We start from the raw sequence: 18,706 nt of genomic DNA, 5'->3' as shown, positions 1-18,706 counted from the left end.
CCTATTGTTTAGTCATTGAGATGCTTGCTGGGTATGTCAGCATCTTGGGTAGATTCATGTTAGGTGCTATAGATGAGTGAGACTATGTGGCAATTATCTTTCTGTGATTGGGTAAGTTCACTGAGAATAGCCCCCTTGCTTGTTTAACCAATTTTTCTTAGTTTCAGCCAGGGTCCTATTGAGGTATGATCGGGTGGCTCTCTCCTTAAGATCTACATCTATCTGAAAAAAAGAAGCAGAATCTCCAATGGAGAGTAAAGTGGGAACCAGATAAATGGGATAACCCTTATTTTTTTTTTTTATAGAGAATTTAATAGGTGTAGGCCCTCTTGTAACCTACAATTGGTTACATTTTTTTCAAATTTCATTGTGTCATTTTTTTCTTACTGCTGTATAGAATTCCATTGTTTAGATATACCACACCTTAGTTATGCATCCTTCTAGTGATGGACATCTGGGTTGACTATAGCTCTTAGCTATTACAAATTGAGCCACTATAAACATGGATGAGCAAATATCTCTGGACTGAGGCTTGAAGGTTTTAGGGAACATGCCCAGTAAAGGAATAACTGGGTCTGTTGGTAATTCTATAGCCAACTTTTTAGGAGTCTCCATATTGCTTTCCAACATGGTTGTACCATCTTACATTCCCACCAACAGTGGATGAGGGTTTCTATTTTTCTATATTCTTTCCAGTATTTATTTTCATTTGGTTTTTTGATGTTTGATATCCTTACTGGGGTAATATGTAACCTCATAGTTGTTTTAATTTGCATTTTCCTGATGATTATGGATGATGAGCATTTTCTTAAGTGTGTTTTTGCCATTTGTATTTCTTCCTCTGTGAACTGCCTGCTCAGCTCTTTGCCCCATTTCGTGAGTGTTTTTTTTTTTTTTGACTTTTTATTGTTTAGATTTTTTAGTTCTTTGTAGATTATAGAGATTAGGCCTCTGTCAGTTGAAAAACACACAAATATGTTCTCCCATTCTGTGAGTAATCTATTGGTTTTGCTCATTGTATGCTTGTCTGTAAAGAAACTCTTCAGTTTCATGTGATACCATTGGTTGAGTGACTGTTTAAGATCCTGTGCTACTGGTTTTTTTTTATTTAGGAAGTCTTTTTCCATTCCTATATCATGGAAGGAGTTGTCTGTCTTTAGTCGTGAGGTGGGTTTCTTGAAGACAACAGATTGAGGGGTCTAATTTTCTTATCCATCCTGTTAGCTTGTGTATCTTGATGAGTGAATTAAGGCCATTAATAATTAGGTTAATGACTGTGAGGTTTGATTTGATCCCTGCCATATTTTGTTGATATATTTTGTTGATTGTTTTCATGGACTTTGAAGATTGTTGTGCCTTTTCTGAGTTTGGTTATTATGATCTGCTTCTTGTAGGCATTTGAGGTTGATTATTTGACACTTCTGTGTGGAGAATTTCCTGAAAATCTCTCTGTAGGTTTGGTTTTGTGTTCATATAATTGTAAAGCTGAGTTTTGTCATGGAAAGTTTTTCTTTCACCAACTATTATGAGGGATACTTTTGCTGGATAAAGTAGTTTGGGTTGGAAGCCATAGGTTCTTAGACTTTGGAGTGTTCCATTCCAGGCCTTTCTGGCTTTCAGGGTTTCCATTGAGAAGTCTGAAGTAATTCTGATGGGGTTACCTTTAAAAGTGATGTGCTATGTTCCCCTAGCTTTTAGAATTTTCTCTTTGGTGTCAATATTTAGAGTCTTAAGGACAATATGTCTTGGAGAGTTTCTACTTTGGTCCAATCTGTTTGGAGTTCTTTTAGCTTCTTGCATCTTGATGGGCCTTTCTTTTGAGAGAGTGGGAAAGTGTTCTTCAATTATTTTGTTAAATGAGTTTTCCATGCCTTTTGTCTGAATTTCTTCATTTTCTGCTATTCCAATGATCTGGATGTTAGGACATTTAAGGGTATCCCACAGTTCCTTCATGCTCTGTTCACAGAAATTTTTGAACTTATTGAAACTTTTGAAGTCTCAAACTGTTTCTTTTGTCTTGTCTTCCAGATTGGAGTTTCTATTCTCTACATGGCTGACTCTATTCTTGAGAGCTTCTAAAGAGTTTTGGGCTTGTTCAATTAGGTTTGCATTTGCTACTACTTTTCTATGTATAGTTTCCATTCTTCTGTCAAGCTCCCTTTTCACACCATTTTCTGATTTTCTTGATGTTTCTTGGAATTCATCCTTGCATTTCATTATGTCTTCATTTAGCATCACCAGTTGATTTTTGAGGTCCTCTTTTCTTATCTCTCCTTCATATCTCTTAACTGTCTTTGAACTCCTATCTTCTTATCTATTAGGTCTAGTCTACTGATGGTAGCATCCACATGATTATCTGTTCTTTGTTGCTTTTCTGTAAGTTCTACCAGTAGCTTGGTCAGGGTTGCATTGATTATAGCTTCATTTTGGTGTTCTGATCCTCATGTCTCCTCTATGTTTTGATTAGAGACTTTTATGATAGGACTGGGTGATCATAGTGGATTTATTTGCACTTGTTTTTCATGTTATTTCTTTTGTGCTTTTGTCTGCCCATCACAGTGTATGGGAAGGGAGAGTAGGATTGTGGTCTTGATGGGCAGGGGAAGTGGTGCCTCTTGGGGGAGGTGGTCTAAGGTAGCAGGCAGGCAAGCAGATGGGCCTAGTAGTCCTGAGCTAACAGGTGGGTGGATCAGCCTGATCTCATGCACAGCAGGAAGCTGAAGCAGTATGAGGCTGGATGCTGAAGCATCCTGAGCTCTCACTCAGTGGAATGCCAAAGCAGCCTGAGCTCCCAAGTGGCAGGACCACCAATGCTGCCTGAGCTCTCACTTGGTGGGATGCCAAAGCAGTCTGAGCTCTCACACAGTGGGATTTCAAAGCAATCTGAGTTCACAAACAGAGAGACCCTGAAGCACCAAGCACTTAGCTGCCTAAAGTAGCATGTGGTGGGACCCTGGGACACCTAAGCAGCCTGAAGCAGCCTGAGTTCGCACTCAGGGGGACACTGGCAAGTGGGCTGCAGGTGTGGCAGATGGGGGATTAGGCCTGATCTGGCATAGGTGGACAGGCAGAGTGACCGGAGTTTGTGTGGGCAGGTGGACTGTACCTCAACTCATGTGTGGATATGCAGGCAGTCAGAGTAGTAAGCAGGCAAAAGGGTAGAACAGGCTAAGCTTGCACTGGGCTCCTGTATGGCTGGCAGATAGACTGATGGAGCCTGAGCTTGAGTGGGTCAGTGGGCAGAGCCTACCCGAGGTTATGCCTAGGCGAGTGTAGCAGGGTGATCACCACTGTGCAGTGAGGCAAGTGGAATGATGCTGGCCTGGGTCCCCTTTCCTACATTAAGTGTGGGAGTATCCTGAAGCTTGGATTATGGGTACGGTGGCTGCTTGGGGGGGTGCATTGGGGAACTGGTGGGCTACCCTCGAGCAAGGGAATCAGTGATTCCCTTTTTTACCACTTTGTGCCCTCCAACTGTCAACCTATTAGAGATTGTTCTCCCTTAAAAGACCTAGCGAACCCTTAATGCCTTGCCTTTCTTTCCTGGGGAGGTGTGGTGCAGTTATGCAGTCACCATCTTGATGGGAAGTGTTTCTTTCTTTGCCTTTAGAATGCTATTTTTACCTAAATATTAATAGGTTTACTCATTTATTCAATTCCATACATCACTACAATTTTATTTTTTACTTAATTTATTTACCCGAGAAAGAGACAGAGTGAGAGAGAGAATGGTTGCACCAGGGCCTTTAGATCCTGCAAACAAACTCCAGATGCATGTACCACCTTGTGCATCTGGCTTTCGTGGGTACTGGGAAATCAAACCTGGGTTCTTTGGCTTTATAGACAAGGGCCTTAACTGCTAAGCCATCTCTCCACCCCACATAAGGAGAACATATTTAAGTGACTTTACAGACTGTACAAGAATGCTCAGATTTAATAAACATTTTCATCAAAGTTTCAGAATACAAAACCAGCACATAAAAACCAGAAGCTTTACCATATTTCAACAATGAATTTGCTGAGAAAGGAGCACAGTACCACAGGAAATATTTTCAAGAATCAACAAATGAGACTAAATAAATCAAAAAGTTTCTGTCATGAGCAAAGCCACCAGCAAGCATACACAATGGAAGAAAACCTTGGCCAGTTAGTCCTCTGATAAGGGTTGATATACAGAATACATACAAAACAAAAACTAAAAATGGATTTTCCCACAAAACTACAAATCAATAAATGTGCTAATGAAATGAACAGACAATATCAAAAGAAGAAACATTCGTAGCCAATATTTAAAAAAAAAAAGGTCTGCAGAGGTGGCTTAGCAGTTTAGGTGCTTGCCTGAGAAGCCTAAGGTCCCATGTTTGACTCCCCAGAATCCATGTAAGCCAGATGCAAAGATGAAACATGCACACAAGGTCACACATGCTTAAAAAGTGGTGCACAAATCTAGAGTTCTATTGCAGTGGCTAGAGGTCATGGTCTCCCTCTCTCTCTCTCTCTCTCTCTCATAAAAAAAACATGTTCAACATCCTTATGCCATATGGGAAATGTAAACTTAAACCACTTTGAGGTTTTGTCTTAGGTCAGTCACAATGGCTACCATCAAGAAAACTAATGACAGCAAATGTTGAAGAGGTGTGAGGAAAGGTGAACACTTATTCACTGTTTCTGGGAATGTAAACTAGAGCAGCCCCTGTGGAATTAGTGTGGGAGTTCCACAACGTGCCAAAAAACTATTAGTATATGACCTATGGCCATAAACCCAAAAGATTCTATGTACTACCACATCTATGCTCACTGCTGCTCTATTCTCAATTGCTAGGAAATGAAATGAACCTAAATGTCCTTCCACTGGTGACTGAATAGTTAAAATGTAATACATACATACAATGGAGCTTAATTTAGCTGTAAAGAAAAAAATGAAGTTATGAAATTTTCAGATAATCTAAGTAATTGAAGCCCAGAAAAACAAAAATCTATGATCTCTTTCATATGTGGATTGACTTTCTATGTTTGTATGTATGTAATGGGATATGAGGGTGAGAATAGTCTAAATTCAACATAGGAGACCAGGAGAAGAGAACAAGAGATGACAAGAGTTGGGGAGGCAGTAAAAGAAAGCATACTTATGAAAGTGGAAAAGGAAATTATTTTGCAGGGAGGGCACAAACTTGAATGGGATGGAGGAAGAAGGGAAAAATGGTTGAAAAACCGTAATGTAACTTAAATATTTTATGCTAATATAAATGAATTTAAAACTAGTAAAGAACAAAAATAGGATGGATTTCCAGAAACAAATATAATTACTTACCTATGTTTGATTAAAGATACAGATTCAATGCAGTATGCATATGATAATGTCCTTATAACTCTAACCCAACTCAAAATTATCAGTTTACATGAATCATTTGAGGAAAGAGCCAGCTTTACAGAAACACTTGCAGATTTGTTACATCAAGATTCCATAACTTTATGTCCTCCTCCTCCCACATTGTCAACCCTAAAAGTGAACCATGTAAGATTTACAACATTTTATTGATGATTCTTTCAACAGTGGTATAATATTCCTTCAAATAGAAACTTTGTTTTCTTGACTTTTATCCTTTTATTGCATAGTTTTGTTACTTCTGAATGTGCAGATACCACAATATTTTAAAAAAGAGATTGTATTTTTTCTACATCTGGCACTGTTTTCTCAGGAAAGTTTCTCAAGTGAAGAATTATTGAGTCAAATGGAATGAAGATCTGTAAGCCATTCATTCTTAAAAATTCTATAAGGATTCTAACAAGTCCAGATATCTAAGGGTATCTAGCCCGATGAGACCATCTTAATTTCCTACAGCATTTCATGTCATGACTGGCAACTCAGCCAACTCCATCTTCTACTTGCAATACATGAGTTTCGTTCGGAACCACCAATCAAACTTTCTGACTTTGAAATTGGAGTTGTTAAGCAATGGAATAAACTGAATGTTGATCCTCAAGAATGCATACAGAGATTGCCATGATGTCTTCCTCATGCTTATGTTGGATTGTGTTCATTTTTCTTCTTGATCCCGGACACAGTCATTGAAGTATGTCTTCAAAACCCCTATGTTTTGACTACTGGCTGAAGTAATCTTACACCTATGAGGATTCCTTCTGGCGGTTTTGGCTTACTGCTGCACATTTGCCATCTAGTGGTACAAGTGAGGAATTGCAAATTTACACCCTCGGCTCCATTGGGAGAAGACTTGGAACAAGTTTTTCAAAAGTTATCCACAGCAATACACAAACTGTTCATGACTCTCATTAGGAATAGGTAGTATGGTTATGAAGGATAAGTCTGTATTCAGTGAGGAATTACAACTATCCAAAAGGAAGATAAAGCTCAGAGAAAATTACATGAAAATTTTCCGTTCCAACTGTTTATGTTACCCCATCATTCTTAACCACAGAACACAGTTCTACGTGAATAATATTCATAGGAAATTAAGACAGTCACAGAATGTAAAATAAGCTATTAAGAGCACCATGATGTTCCATTATGGAAGGAGAGATAGTTCCTTGTACATTTGGGCTTCTATAATAGAAAACTTGAGACTAAGTAGTTTATAAAACCCAACATCAGAGTTCCAATAGGTTCACTTGTTTGGTGAGGGCTGCTTTCTACTGCCAAGATAGCATCTTGTAGCTGCATAATCTGAAAGGGAAGAACATCCTGTCTTCACATGGAAGAAGGTGGAAGTGCAAAGTTACCAAATACTGTCTTAGCCTCTTTTAGAAGGACTTTAGTTCCTTTATCAAGGGTGGGCACTCTTTGCTTTAATGATGTTAAAGGCCCCATTTCTTCACACCTTCATACCAGCAACATCTGATCTTTCAGAGGGACACATTCAAAGCCTAGTTGAAGGTTACTTCATTGGCTTTACACTAGCATTGGGTGTATACTGGATGATTGTTTTAATATGAGTCCCTGAACTTTAAAAATATATATTTAATTTTTATTTATTTATTTGACAGAGATAGAGGGAGAGAGAGAGAGAGAGAGAGAGAGAGAGAGAGATAATGGGCATGTCAGAGCCTCCAGCCACTGCAAATGAACTCCAGACACCTGTGCCCCATTGTGTATCTGGCTAACGTGGGTCCTGCAGAATTGAACCTGGGTCTTTGGCTTTGCAGGCAAACACCTTAACCTCTAAGCCAGCCCTTAGTCCCTGAGATTTTATTTGTCCTCTACGAGATGCCGATTTTCTCTCTTCAGGAAGTGTAGTTCATTGCTATCCCAATAAAGTATATGCTTGCAAAAGCACTGTTATCCAAGTTTACTTTTCTTATAGCAGTAAATTTGATAAATTTGGTAATTTTCTATTCACTCTCTTTTTATTCCAATAACCCAACATGATCAAATGATATAATTTTGCAACTTTGAAACATTTAAGTTACATAAGAGATTTTCTCTAAATACACACAGAGGTAAAGCTCATGTTTTTGGATGCCAGTAAATATAGGAATAGAGTATGTGGTGGTAGAAGAACACTATTTCAAAATTAAGTTACAAAAATGTTAAGAGTTGAACCAGTGTTAAATTTCATCAGGAATTTTCTTCTATCTTCAGGCATACAAGTTTCACGAAGAGTGTCAGATATTAGTTTACACTATTGAAAATTATATAATTATATAATTATATAATTATATAATGAGTAAAACCAAAATATAGCCCTTGTGAGTACAATTACAAAGTTCTTTAAGGTCTTTCAAGACTGTTTTAATGAGAAAAGTTCATTGTTGGGGTTTCTTTCATTGGCACCCTACTATAAATAGAGGTCTATTGTCTCCCCTTTAATTTGTGGCCACAAGAGCCCTAAGTGCCATAGTAGAGGAATTTCATAAAGGGATTCATGAAATATTTTCTCATTGCTGTGACCAAATACCTGACGAGAAGCAATTCAAGGAAAAAAGGGTCTATTTCCACTTACACACAGCTTGAGATTAGTATGGTGGCAGAAAGATGAAGCAGCTAATCACAAAGGAGTCAAGAAGCAGAGAGATATATGCTGGTATTCAGTTAGTTTTCTTTTCTCCCTTTTATTCAGTACAGGACAGTAGCCCATAGCATGGTATAAGTCAGAGTCCTCCCACTTCAATTAAGCTATTTTACAAAATTCTTCACAGGCATTTCCAGAGATCTGTTTTCACAGTGAATGTAAATCTTGTCATTTTGACAACCAGGGATTAACCATCACAGGGAGTGTACCACAATATCATAAAATGAGGTCAGTTGTGAATTCAAATAAAAATGTACTAAATGCCAGAATGATAGTTCAAAGCATTTGTTAGACACACTGGCAGAACTCCGCAGCTTACCTTCATTCTAGACAGTGAAAGAAAGGAATAAAAGGGATTGTGTACATGATTATTGTTCACAACAAGAAAAGGTGATGAGTTTACATGAAGAATTTGGGTTCAAGGCTAGGGAGATGGCTCAGAGGATAAAGCACTTGTTATTTTGCCAAGTGTCTTAGTTTAGATCCACAGAACCCACATGAAAGCTGGGCATTGGTGTAGGTGTCTTGAATCCCAGCACACATACAGTGAAAACTGAGGCAGAGGCAGGAGAATCCCCAAAAGCTTGTGGGCCAACTAACAAGGAGACACTCACTCAAACAAGGTGAAAGGCAATGTCTGACACCCAAAGTTGTCCTCTGTCCTCTACAGGTACACTATGGCACATAGACACCAACACTCACACACATGAACACACACACATGCATGAGCAAAAAAGAAAAGAATTTCAGTTCAAGGCTGAGGCTAGATTTGGTTTCAGTGTTTTATGCAATAAACTAAATACCTGTGTCAGTGCCTGGGAGTGTACAAACCTTAATCATTGCCTACAGAGCCTAGCTTGGGCTATAGCCTCATTGAAAAATTCTGGAGTTGACTGTCTTAAAAACAATCAAGGCATTTTGATTTTTCAGGGGGACACAGAAAGAAATGTAGGGTTGACAGCTGTGAAATGCTACAAGGAATACATGAAAACATTTGATATTTATTCTGACTTTTCTTATTTTTTTTTATTTATATGAGAGCGACAGACACAGAGAGAAAGACAGATAGAGGGAGAGAGAGAGAATGGGCGCGCTAGGGCTTCCAGCCTCTGCAAACGAACTCCAGACGCGTGTGCCCCCTTGTGCATCTGGCTAACGTGGGACCTGGGGAACCGAGCCTCAAACAGGGGTCCTTAGGCTTCACAGGCAAGGGCTTAACCGCTAAGCCATCTCTCCAGCCCTATTCTGACTTTTCTTGAATGAACCATATTTCAAATTAAGCAAGTCTGGAAGTGCATCAGCGTTTTGAGGTAAAGGGCGACTTAGGGGTCATGGTCTGCATGTACCATTCAAAATGAGATCCAAATGGAGTTTACCTCTTGCATTCTCTTATGCTTTTGAGCTTCCTCTTCACTGAACATGGGTGTGTTATTGTGTTGTGTTGCTCACCTCACCACAATTAAAATTTATTGAAGTAAATTGAGTGCATAACACTGATTGCTAGCCTAATTACATGGGTTATGCTAAGTACTTATTAATCTCCACAGCTACCCTAGGAGCTAGCTACTAACATAATTCTTACTTTATAAATGAGAAACACACTTTGATGTCTTCCCTGTGGTAACCACTCCAAGAAGCACCTCTGTGACCCAGACTCTCTTGTCTTCTTTCATACTTTCAAAAATTTGTGGTGTGTGTGTGTGTGTGTGTGTGTGTGTGTGTGTGTGTGTGTGGTGTATGCCACAGTATGCCTGTATAAGTGAGAGAACAAATTAGGGTTTTGGTTCTCTCCTTCTGTCTTGTTTGAGGCAGGGTCTTACTGGGCTGGGAGTTTCAAAATTCACCTGGCTCCACTTCACATTGCTTGAGGTACATTGGGATTATAGATGTGTATGTCCCTTTGTGTAGATCCTTGGGTCAGCAGGGTTGCAAAGTAAGCAACTTTCACCACTAAGCCATCTCCTCAGCTCATCTTTCACAACTTATATTAAAATGTTTCTATCCTCGGTATGATTCCCTCAGTATCATGTACATTTTTCAAAGGTGACACATTAATCTACATGAAAGTAGTTATGCTTGATTGGACGTTAATATGTCATCTTTATTTGCGAATATTTACTCATTTAACAGGAGCTTTCTGCAGATGAAGCTTAGATTTAGCTACACACTAGTAATCAATTTAAGTGATGAGCACTAGAGATTTCATGGAACTTAAAGTTTTGTGGAGCATATAGACATTAATCTAATAATTTGCCAATGCATATAACTTTAAATTGATGAATGCAATGAGGATTAAACAGTGTGATTACTGCTGTAAGGACATTTAGATAGGTAAGGCTTCTCTGATAATGTGAAGTCTGTCTCCACAGATGAGAGTTAGACAGATATAAATTAGGCAAATTGGGGGTGGTGGCATTCTAGACATGAAAGTAGGCATGTTTGGGAGTCTAGTGACCCAGGAAATGAAAAACACAAATTGTAAAACTGTACCACTCTGACTAAAGGATGGTGGGTGAAAAGTTTGAGGAGGTAATTCGATGTTAAAAATTATATGGAGTCTGGGAGAGTAAACAGAAAATTAAGCAATTAAATAGATGAACAAATATCATGGTTTTCAAGTGCAACAAGGGAGAGAAACACCATGGGATAATCTGTAGGAGACATCTGAAGTATAGTTTGGGAATCAATAAAAGAACCAGAAAATGTGAACTATAAAGGATGACAATGCATAACTAGTAAAAGAGGAAGAAGAGGTAGGATAGTGGATGAAATAAAACTGCTATATTTTCTCATGGAAATCACAATATTGTAAATAAAAAAGTATTTTAAAAATATTTTATTTTTAAATTTGTAAGAGAGAGAAGGGGAGGGAGAGAAGGAGGGATAGAGAGGGAATGAGCATACCAGGGCCTTCAGCCTCTGCAATCAAATTCCAGACACATGTGGCACCTTGTTCATCTGGCTTCTGTGGGTCCTGGAAATTAACCCTTGGTCCTTTGATTTTGCAGGCTAGTACCCTAACTGCTAAGCCATCTCGCCAACCCTAAAAAGTATTTTTATAACAACAACAAAAACTTGGTCAAGAGAGCAGGATAGCATATCTAAGGAATTTAGGATGGCTGTATTTCAATGTTTATATAAAACATTGATTAGGCCTAATAAAAGAAAACCTAAAGAAAGTTTTCTGGGTAATTCAGGCTGAAATAAGATGACTGAATCTAGTGGTTGTAATATTAAAAAAAGGTAAGTAGCTGATTATGTGGATATTAAGCAAGATGATGGCTGCTTAGTGAATTTATGAAGAAAGAGTAAGAAAGACAAATAAGCTACTCAGGGATTAACAGGGAATGTAAACCACCATTCATTTCATAACAATGAATATTGGTGTATAGAGAAGGGTCAAAGAATCCAATTCACCACAAGTGGATGTGCCTCTAGAGGAAGTACTCCTGTGATTATTTCCCATTGAAAGATGTATATTTGTCTCTGTAACTGAGGACAGACATGTAGGCTGGAGTTATGGCTTTGGTATATTGGGCATGTGAAAGTAGGTAAAGTAAGCTTAGTATGAAGAATAAAAGGATAGCTTGGAGGAAAATTTGAACATCAAAGCATTTAAAATTTTGAGAGGAAATGCATCCCCGAAGAGTGATGAAGTGTCTCAAGAAGAGAAACTAGGAGCATAGACTAGCACAGAATCTGAAAAAATATGACATAAGGTGGAGGAAATGATCACTATTGACACAGGCAACAGAATAAAGGAAGGGAAATGCAAAAAGGTGTATATCAAGTAAACAGAAAAAAAATATAGGTGGCTCTTGCACAACCAGCTTTATAAAAGTGGCTGAAAATAGAGTTGTGAAGTTAGGAATGAGTAGGAGGCAAAATAATGAAGATTGTGAGAGTATATGACCTACTTGTGAAGTTTGTTTGTAGCATGTATGAAATAGAAAGAGTGTGAGGATGGGTATACTTGTATGTTTTCAAATCTGGAAAGGGTTTGGAGAAGATAAAATTGGTGATGGGGAGTATCTACTCTAGAAGAGGTTTGATTCCAAGGAAGGAGGATAATAAAGTTATGTTGCTCAGAGGGGATGAGGCAATAGGACAGAGATTATTCTTGAAAAGGATTGTTGTTGCCAAACGTACGGGATAATGTTTTGATTCTTAAAGGCAGTGGAGAAGAAAACACACAGATGGCAGCACTTTAATGAACGTTTTTCTTAGATTTTTCTCAATGAAGAAGAATTCGTGTTTATCTGACCAAAGAGAGAGAAATAGACTAAGAAACATCAATTTGAGCCAAGTGAAGAAGGAGGAAGAAAGCTGACGAGGGAAAGTTGTTTGTTGGCATTCTGGCTTACTTTATGTTTGAGACTGTAAATGCATTAGCAGCAGATGGCATGGTACTAGTTTTATCTCATGCCCAGCAGCCACAATAGCATATAGAGAATGCTGTGTTAGACCATACAAGATAATAGCAAGTGAATGTGCAGGTTGTTCATTGACCCTCACCCTAAACAAGGAGTAAATTATTACACTGTAGTATAACCCACATACCCACAAACCTTCTGAATCACCTGTGGCAGTACATTCGACAGTCTTAGAAAGACCAGTTTATTGGCAGGTGAATGCATTGAAAGGCAAAAAAAAAAAAAAAAAAAAAAAAGGTGGGGAGAGTTAAGAATAATGGAATAGAGTGACAGTTCACTAAAACTATCCTGGGTAAGGAAGATAGGCAGAGAGGGAGGAAGGCATAGAGGGGATACAAGAGAGAGAAGAGAATATATAAAGGGCTAAAAGTTTGGGGAGCACCTATATTTTTAAGGACAATTGAAATGTACTTTCACATAAGTCTAATGCATAAGAGTATAAAAATACAAGTCCATTATTTCTCCAAAGGCTCCAATACTGTCCCTGGATTGCATTCATTTTGTGAACTACATTCTGACATGTATGGGATGACATCTAGTTGTTTGAGGTCTCAATAGACCACATACCTAGTAAGCTGAAATATTTGATGAACATGAGGTATTAAAGGTGCTGCTTTTGGAGGCTGGAAAGATGGCTTAGCAGTTAAGATGCTTGCCTCCAATACCCAAGGAACAGAGTTAAATTTCACAGTACCCACATAAATCCAGATGCACAAGCTGGCACATATATCTGGAATTCATTTGCCGTGGCTAGAGGCCCTGAAACAACCAATCTCTCTCTATCTACCTTTTATTTTCTCTAAATAAATATATAAATAAATAAAGGTTCAGCTTTAAAAGAAGATAATTATAAAGGAACCAGTGGCATTTTGAATAAATGCCCCCCAATAGATTCAGGAGTTTAAAATTTCTTGGATTTCCAGCCACCTGGCTGGAGGAGTTGTCATTGGGAAGTCCAGCCTTAAGGTGTAGTGGTGTATTTGACATTCCAATCTAAATATATGCAAAGTGCCTGGAGTTTCTCAAGTGAGCTTGTTTTGTGGTGTGGCTTAAGTGATGTGGCTTGTGCCCCCCCCCCCCTCCTTGGATCTGTGAAAAAGCAGGCCAGCTTCTTATGTCATTATGGAAATTCCCCTGGATCTGTAAGCTTCAAAAAATCCTTTCCTCCATAACTGTGCCTGGTTTGGAAGTTCATCTTAGTGATATGAAGCTGTCTGCCACAGTATACAATTACCATCCTTCTGATTTGAAAGTGTAAACTAGTAGGTGGCAATTGCATTGGAAATTCTGGGAAAAATTCAGGCTTGTTAAAAATTGCTTGTTACACATCTTTGGCTTATCTACATTCTTGTCCATATGTCTATAAGGCATTGTGCCCAATGATTATAAAATCTGCCAATTTTTTAGGACACTAACTGTTTGGTTATGGAAAAAAATGGATCCAGATTGGATTTTTGGAATGTGGTATAAATGATATTACTTAGGACAATTGCCAACTCTAAGTGCTATCTCTCAATGATAGCCTATGTTTACTTAATTGCACCTGTGGTGTATCAATGGCTACATATACAGTCATGTATTAGCAAAGACAAATAACCTTAGACTTTATGTTTTCAGCACCTCTCTGTCTGGAACACCAGGAGGTACATTACAATGTATTTTAAAAGGGATATTCTGAGGAAAAGAGAGATAGAATTTGGATATCAAACAATAAACACAGTAAACTGGAATGAGCAGCAGATGGATTCCTAACCCATACAATGTCAGTGGATTTTTATTTAAAAGTAAAACGTGAGAGAAATGTTTATATAATTTGTATGTCTAGAATAAAGTGTAGCAAGAACAGAAAGGTGAGGATCAACCTTTTTGTCATGATGATAGACATACAGTGGCTTGCCAACTTGGTGAAAATTTGGCATGAATAAATTAGTGTCTTTTGCCTGTATGGAGTTAATGGCCTGATGTTGCCTTTTTATGACAAAATTAGGAGATAGACTTTTTTTTAGCATTGATAACATGCATTTTATTTAACAATGTTCAATTACTTACTCATTGAATAGTGTAGTAAATATATTACATAAATATTCTTAGGAAATGACATTTTAAATATTTTATTTATTTACATATTTATTTATTTATGAGAGAGAAAGAAAGAAGAAGATAGAAAAAGAGAGAATGAGCATGCCAAGGCTTCTAGCCACTGCAAACGAATTCCAGATGCATGTGCCCCCTTGCTCATCTGTTTACACGAGTATGGTGGACTCAAACCTGGTCCCTTAGGCTGCCCAGGCAAGTGTGTTAACCATGGAACCATCTCTCCAGCCCTGTTGATATATTTTTTCATGAATAGATGGCTTTAGTAGTATACCAGCAAGATGACAGAACAGCATTCAATCTGAATAATTACATCTACAGGCAAATGCCTTCATAAGAGCTCAGAAATTAGATGAGACATTGCAGTACCTGAGTGGAACGTAGAACTTAGAGATGCATGAAAGAAGACAGGATGAACAAGTTCTCATTAACTGCATCACAATTCCTCCATCTCTGGGCAGCAAGGTACAGAAACATCTTCCTCGTGAGGCAACTGAGGGAAATGATACCCAACATCTTTGCACACTCCTGCACCATGTCTTACACCTGTGAACACCAGCATTAAGACAGCCCCCATAGCCATAAACTCTAAGCTGACCCAGTAGCCCAAGAGTCCAGGTCTATGCCAGTAATAGATTGTCTTCCATGGCTTTAAAAATGACATATATTTATGCATTCATTTATTTGCACGTGTGTGCATATGTGTAGAAACAAGGAAGCATTTCTTGTTACTGCAAACAAATGTCTATCTGGCTTTATGTGGGTGTCTGGGGAATTGACTCTCAGGCCATCAGGCTTTGCAAGCACATGGCTTTTATTGCTGAGTCATTTTGCTGTGTCCTCCTTCATAGCTTTTGTCCCCAGGCAGGCCAACACAGTTATTGGATTCAGAAAACTACCCTTAGACTTGGCCTTCAGGTCCTTAACATTTCTAGATGGCTGTTGTCACCCTAGGAACAAAGTTATCCCTTATAGACACATGCTCCAGACATCTCTTCAAAGACCCAAGCTTCAGGCTTTCGCCAATAAACCCAGTTGGCAGGCCTAACTCTGTGAATCTCAGTGGCATGCTGGCTATGGCAAGCAAGGACACAGTTCTGTCTAGAAGAAAGATTGCAAACTTGCAACTACAGATTAATGTTCTAGGTTTTCCTCTATGTATCTTGGCCACAGGATTGCTCAGTCATTGACTCAGACAGCAGGACAGACTGCCTAATAATTCCAACAAGCCATTTCTTGACACCACCAGTCAACTGACTTGGAACCTCTGAACAAGTTGACTGGTTAAGGACTTTTTCTATTAATGAAAGTCTAAATTAGAAAAGACAAGAAACCTTTTAATCCATGCAAGTGGGTACCAGTATAGTGACCACATGGATTAGTAATGGCTAGAGAAAAAATAATATCACTGAAATAAAATAACACATCACTAGCATCTATAAATTGCATAACAAAAAATTCAAAATATTCTTATTTTTTTAATCTTCCAACAGTTTATTAGAAAGAATGTAGACATTTAAAAAAACCCACACTGTCATGAACATAAATTGAGTCGCCCCCTCAGCCAGAGTATAAGCTGAAACCAAAACAAGAAATAAAAAAAAAATCCAAATAGTGTATTAACATCTTTTCACTCATTTGCCATACTGACAGTGCAAATACAAATCTGGTCTAAAATGTACAGACTCTCAAGCAACAATGTACAGCTTTCTTCGTCCTCCATGCTAAGAGATGGAAAAGCTTAAGGGCCAAATAATACCAAATGTATAGGCTTCAAAAACCATCTAGGGCTGGAGAGATGGCTTAGCGGTTAAGCGCTTGCCTGTGAAGCCTAAGGACCCTGGTTCGAGGCTCGGTTCCCCAGGTTCCACGTTAGCCAGATGCACAAGGGGGCGCACGCGTCTGGAGTTCATTTGCAGAGGCTGGAGGCCCTGGCACGCCCATTCTCTCTCTCCCTCTATCTGTCTGTCTCTCTGTGTCTGTCACTCTCAAATAAATAAATAAAAAATTAAAAAAAAATATTTAAAAAAAAAACATCTAAAGTTAGGGCATTCACTAGTTTTAGTTTTAGCTAAGATACATCTGGAACACTAACAAGTTACATACAATAATGTGAAATATATTTTTTTGGAAAAATAAACTTTAGTGGAACAATCTTGAAAGATACAGAGGAAGGTAGGGTTGTCAGTTTAAGATGTCGGACAATTTGTTTCAGCCACTTTAAGTCCATGTAGTAGTATCTAAATCTCATTATCTTTCCCTAAGCTGAGAGCTTCCTATCATGTCAGTAACTATGTTATGAAGTTAAGGAGACTTAAGTGAAAAGTTTTTATTTATCACAACTGCTGAATCAATTGTCTAGGTTCTCAACAGCTTCATGGGAAGTTTGGGAAATGTTCATGCATAAGGATATTGCCTTAGCCGACTCAAAATTGCCCCATACAATGGTACATTATCAACCCTTAGTGAAGCCTTTAAAATAAACATTGAAAATTGGGTTAAAGGTGGCAAATACAGCATCTGCCTTTAGAGCTATCAACTCAGGAATTCTCTTTTAAGAAATCTTGCAGAGAAGTTATTTTTTCTTTCTCACAATCCAGGTGATAATGCTCCTTATTCCAAGTCTGGCATTTCTTCATCATCACTGTCTTGTGAATCATCATCTGCTCCATCTACTTCTGGTAAGTCTACCTCCTCATCACCACCCATGTGGTCCATCATCTCAGAAAAACGATCAAAATTAGACATGTCCTCATCTGAATCATCTTCCCAGTCTTTTCAATTATTGAAGTCCACACTAAGCCAGTTAAGCTTTGCTCTTTCTTTTGTTAACCTAGGCCATGACTGGCCAGATTCTCCTTTTCGTAAACAACATAGAATTGATCTGTCCATTCTTTTATGCTTGGAATCATTTGGATCAATGCAGTGAAAAAGATCAATTTCATTTAAATGTTTAAAATTATCACTTCCTCCAAGACAACTGAAAGTAAGTTTGGATTTTTCAAAATTTACATTAACACCTTTACTGTCTTCAACACAAAATTCAATGAAGACATAGTCCCTTTTCAGAAGCAGGCTGCATGGTTAACGGGATAGGGGAACGGGTCGGCAGACGGTCGGACGGGTGGGCGGGCCTCTGTGGTGGCGGCTTGGGAGTGGATTCCACTCCCATAGTGACTCCCCAAAATATTCTTAAAGAAGCTCAGTGAAGTATAAGACAACAGAGACAGCTGTATGGCTTCAGGAAAATAATGTATGAAGAAAAGCAGAAATTCAACAAAGAGAAATAAATCATAAAAATCAAGCAAAAATTCTTGAGCTGTAGAGCCCAAGGACAGATTGACCTGAAAATTTCAAAGGAGAGTTTTAGCAGCAGGCTTGTCTAAGAAAAAGAAAAAATCAGTGAGCTCTAAGACAGGTCATTTGGCATTATTCCATTAGAGAAACAAAATGAAAATAAAAAGAGTGAAAATGGGGAAAGAAAGCCAGTGGGATTTATGGGAAAATCGAATAAAACACAGGACAAAAGCTTCTGCACAGTCAAGTAAATAATCAACAGCATGAAGAGACAAGTTATGGACTAGAAAATATTTATAAACTGTATACACAATGAAGAGAAAATATCCAATACACATATGGAGCTTGAGCAACTCAATAATGGGAAAACATTAGCCTCACTGAGGAAGGCCCTCAGTGGAATGACATTGGGAGAGTAATGACATAAGAAGATAGCCCAATGGGAATATTAGCAATTTGTAATATGTTCATACATTCAAGTTATCTATAAAAATATTCACAAATAAAAAACCCAGGAAAATCCTGTTATTTGAGATAGCCTGAATGAAATAGAATATGCCATGCTAAGCAAGGCACAGAAGACCAAGAGGTACAGTATGATTCAACTTGCACATGGAACCTAAAATCTCATCCAAAAAAAGCAGAGTAGAATAGTGGATGGTAGATCAAGCAGTACCAAGTTATGATTAGGTAGAATTTAAATTTTTGAGAGCTAATGTATAGCATGGTAACTGCAATTAATTTTATGTATTATATTCTTGAAATTTGCTGAGTGTATCTAATAGTTTTAGCAAAAATTGGTAGATACATTGTCATAGTAAAGAGGCAGTATAGATATTTTCTTTTTTTAAATTT

The 18,706-nt window shown here is 38.2% G+C and overlaps 1 pseudogene; it reads right to left on the bottom strand.

The window, feature by feature from the left end:
* Nucleotides 1–17,046: 17,046 nt before the first annotated feature.
* Nucleotides 17,047–17,636, bottom strand: LOC101605711 (annotated as a pseudogene).
* Between the last annotated feature and the right edge of the window lie 1,070 nt (nucleotides 17,637–18,706).

This window comes from Jaculus jaculus, chromosome X, assembly GCF_020740685.1.
Source record: "Jaculus jaculus isolate mJacJac1 chromosome X, mJacJac1.mat.Y.cur, whole genome shotgun sequence".
Taxonomy (NCBI): Eukaryota; Metazoa; Chordata; class Mammalia; order Rodentia; family Dipodidae; genus Jaculus; species Jaculus jaculus.
This window is presented reverse-complemented; position numbering and strand designations above follow the sequence as displayed.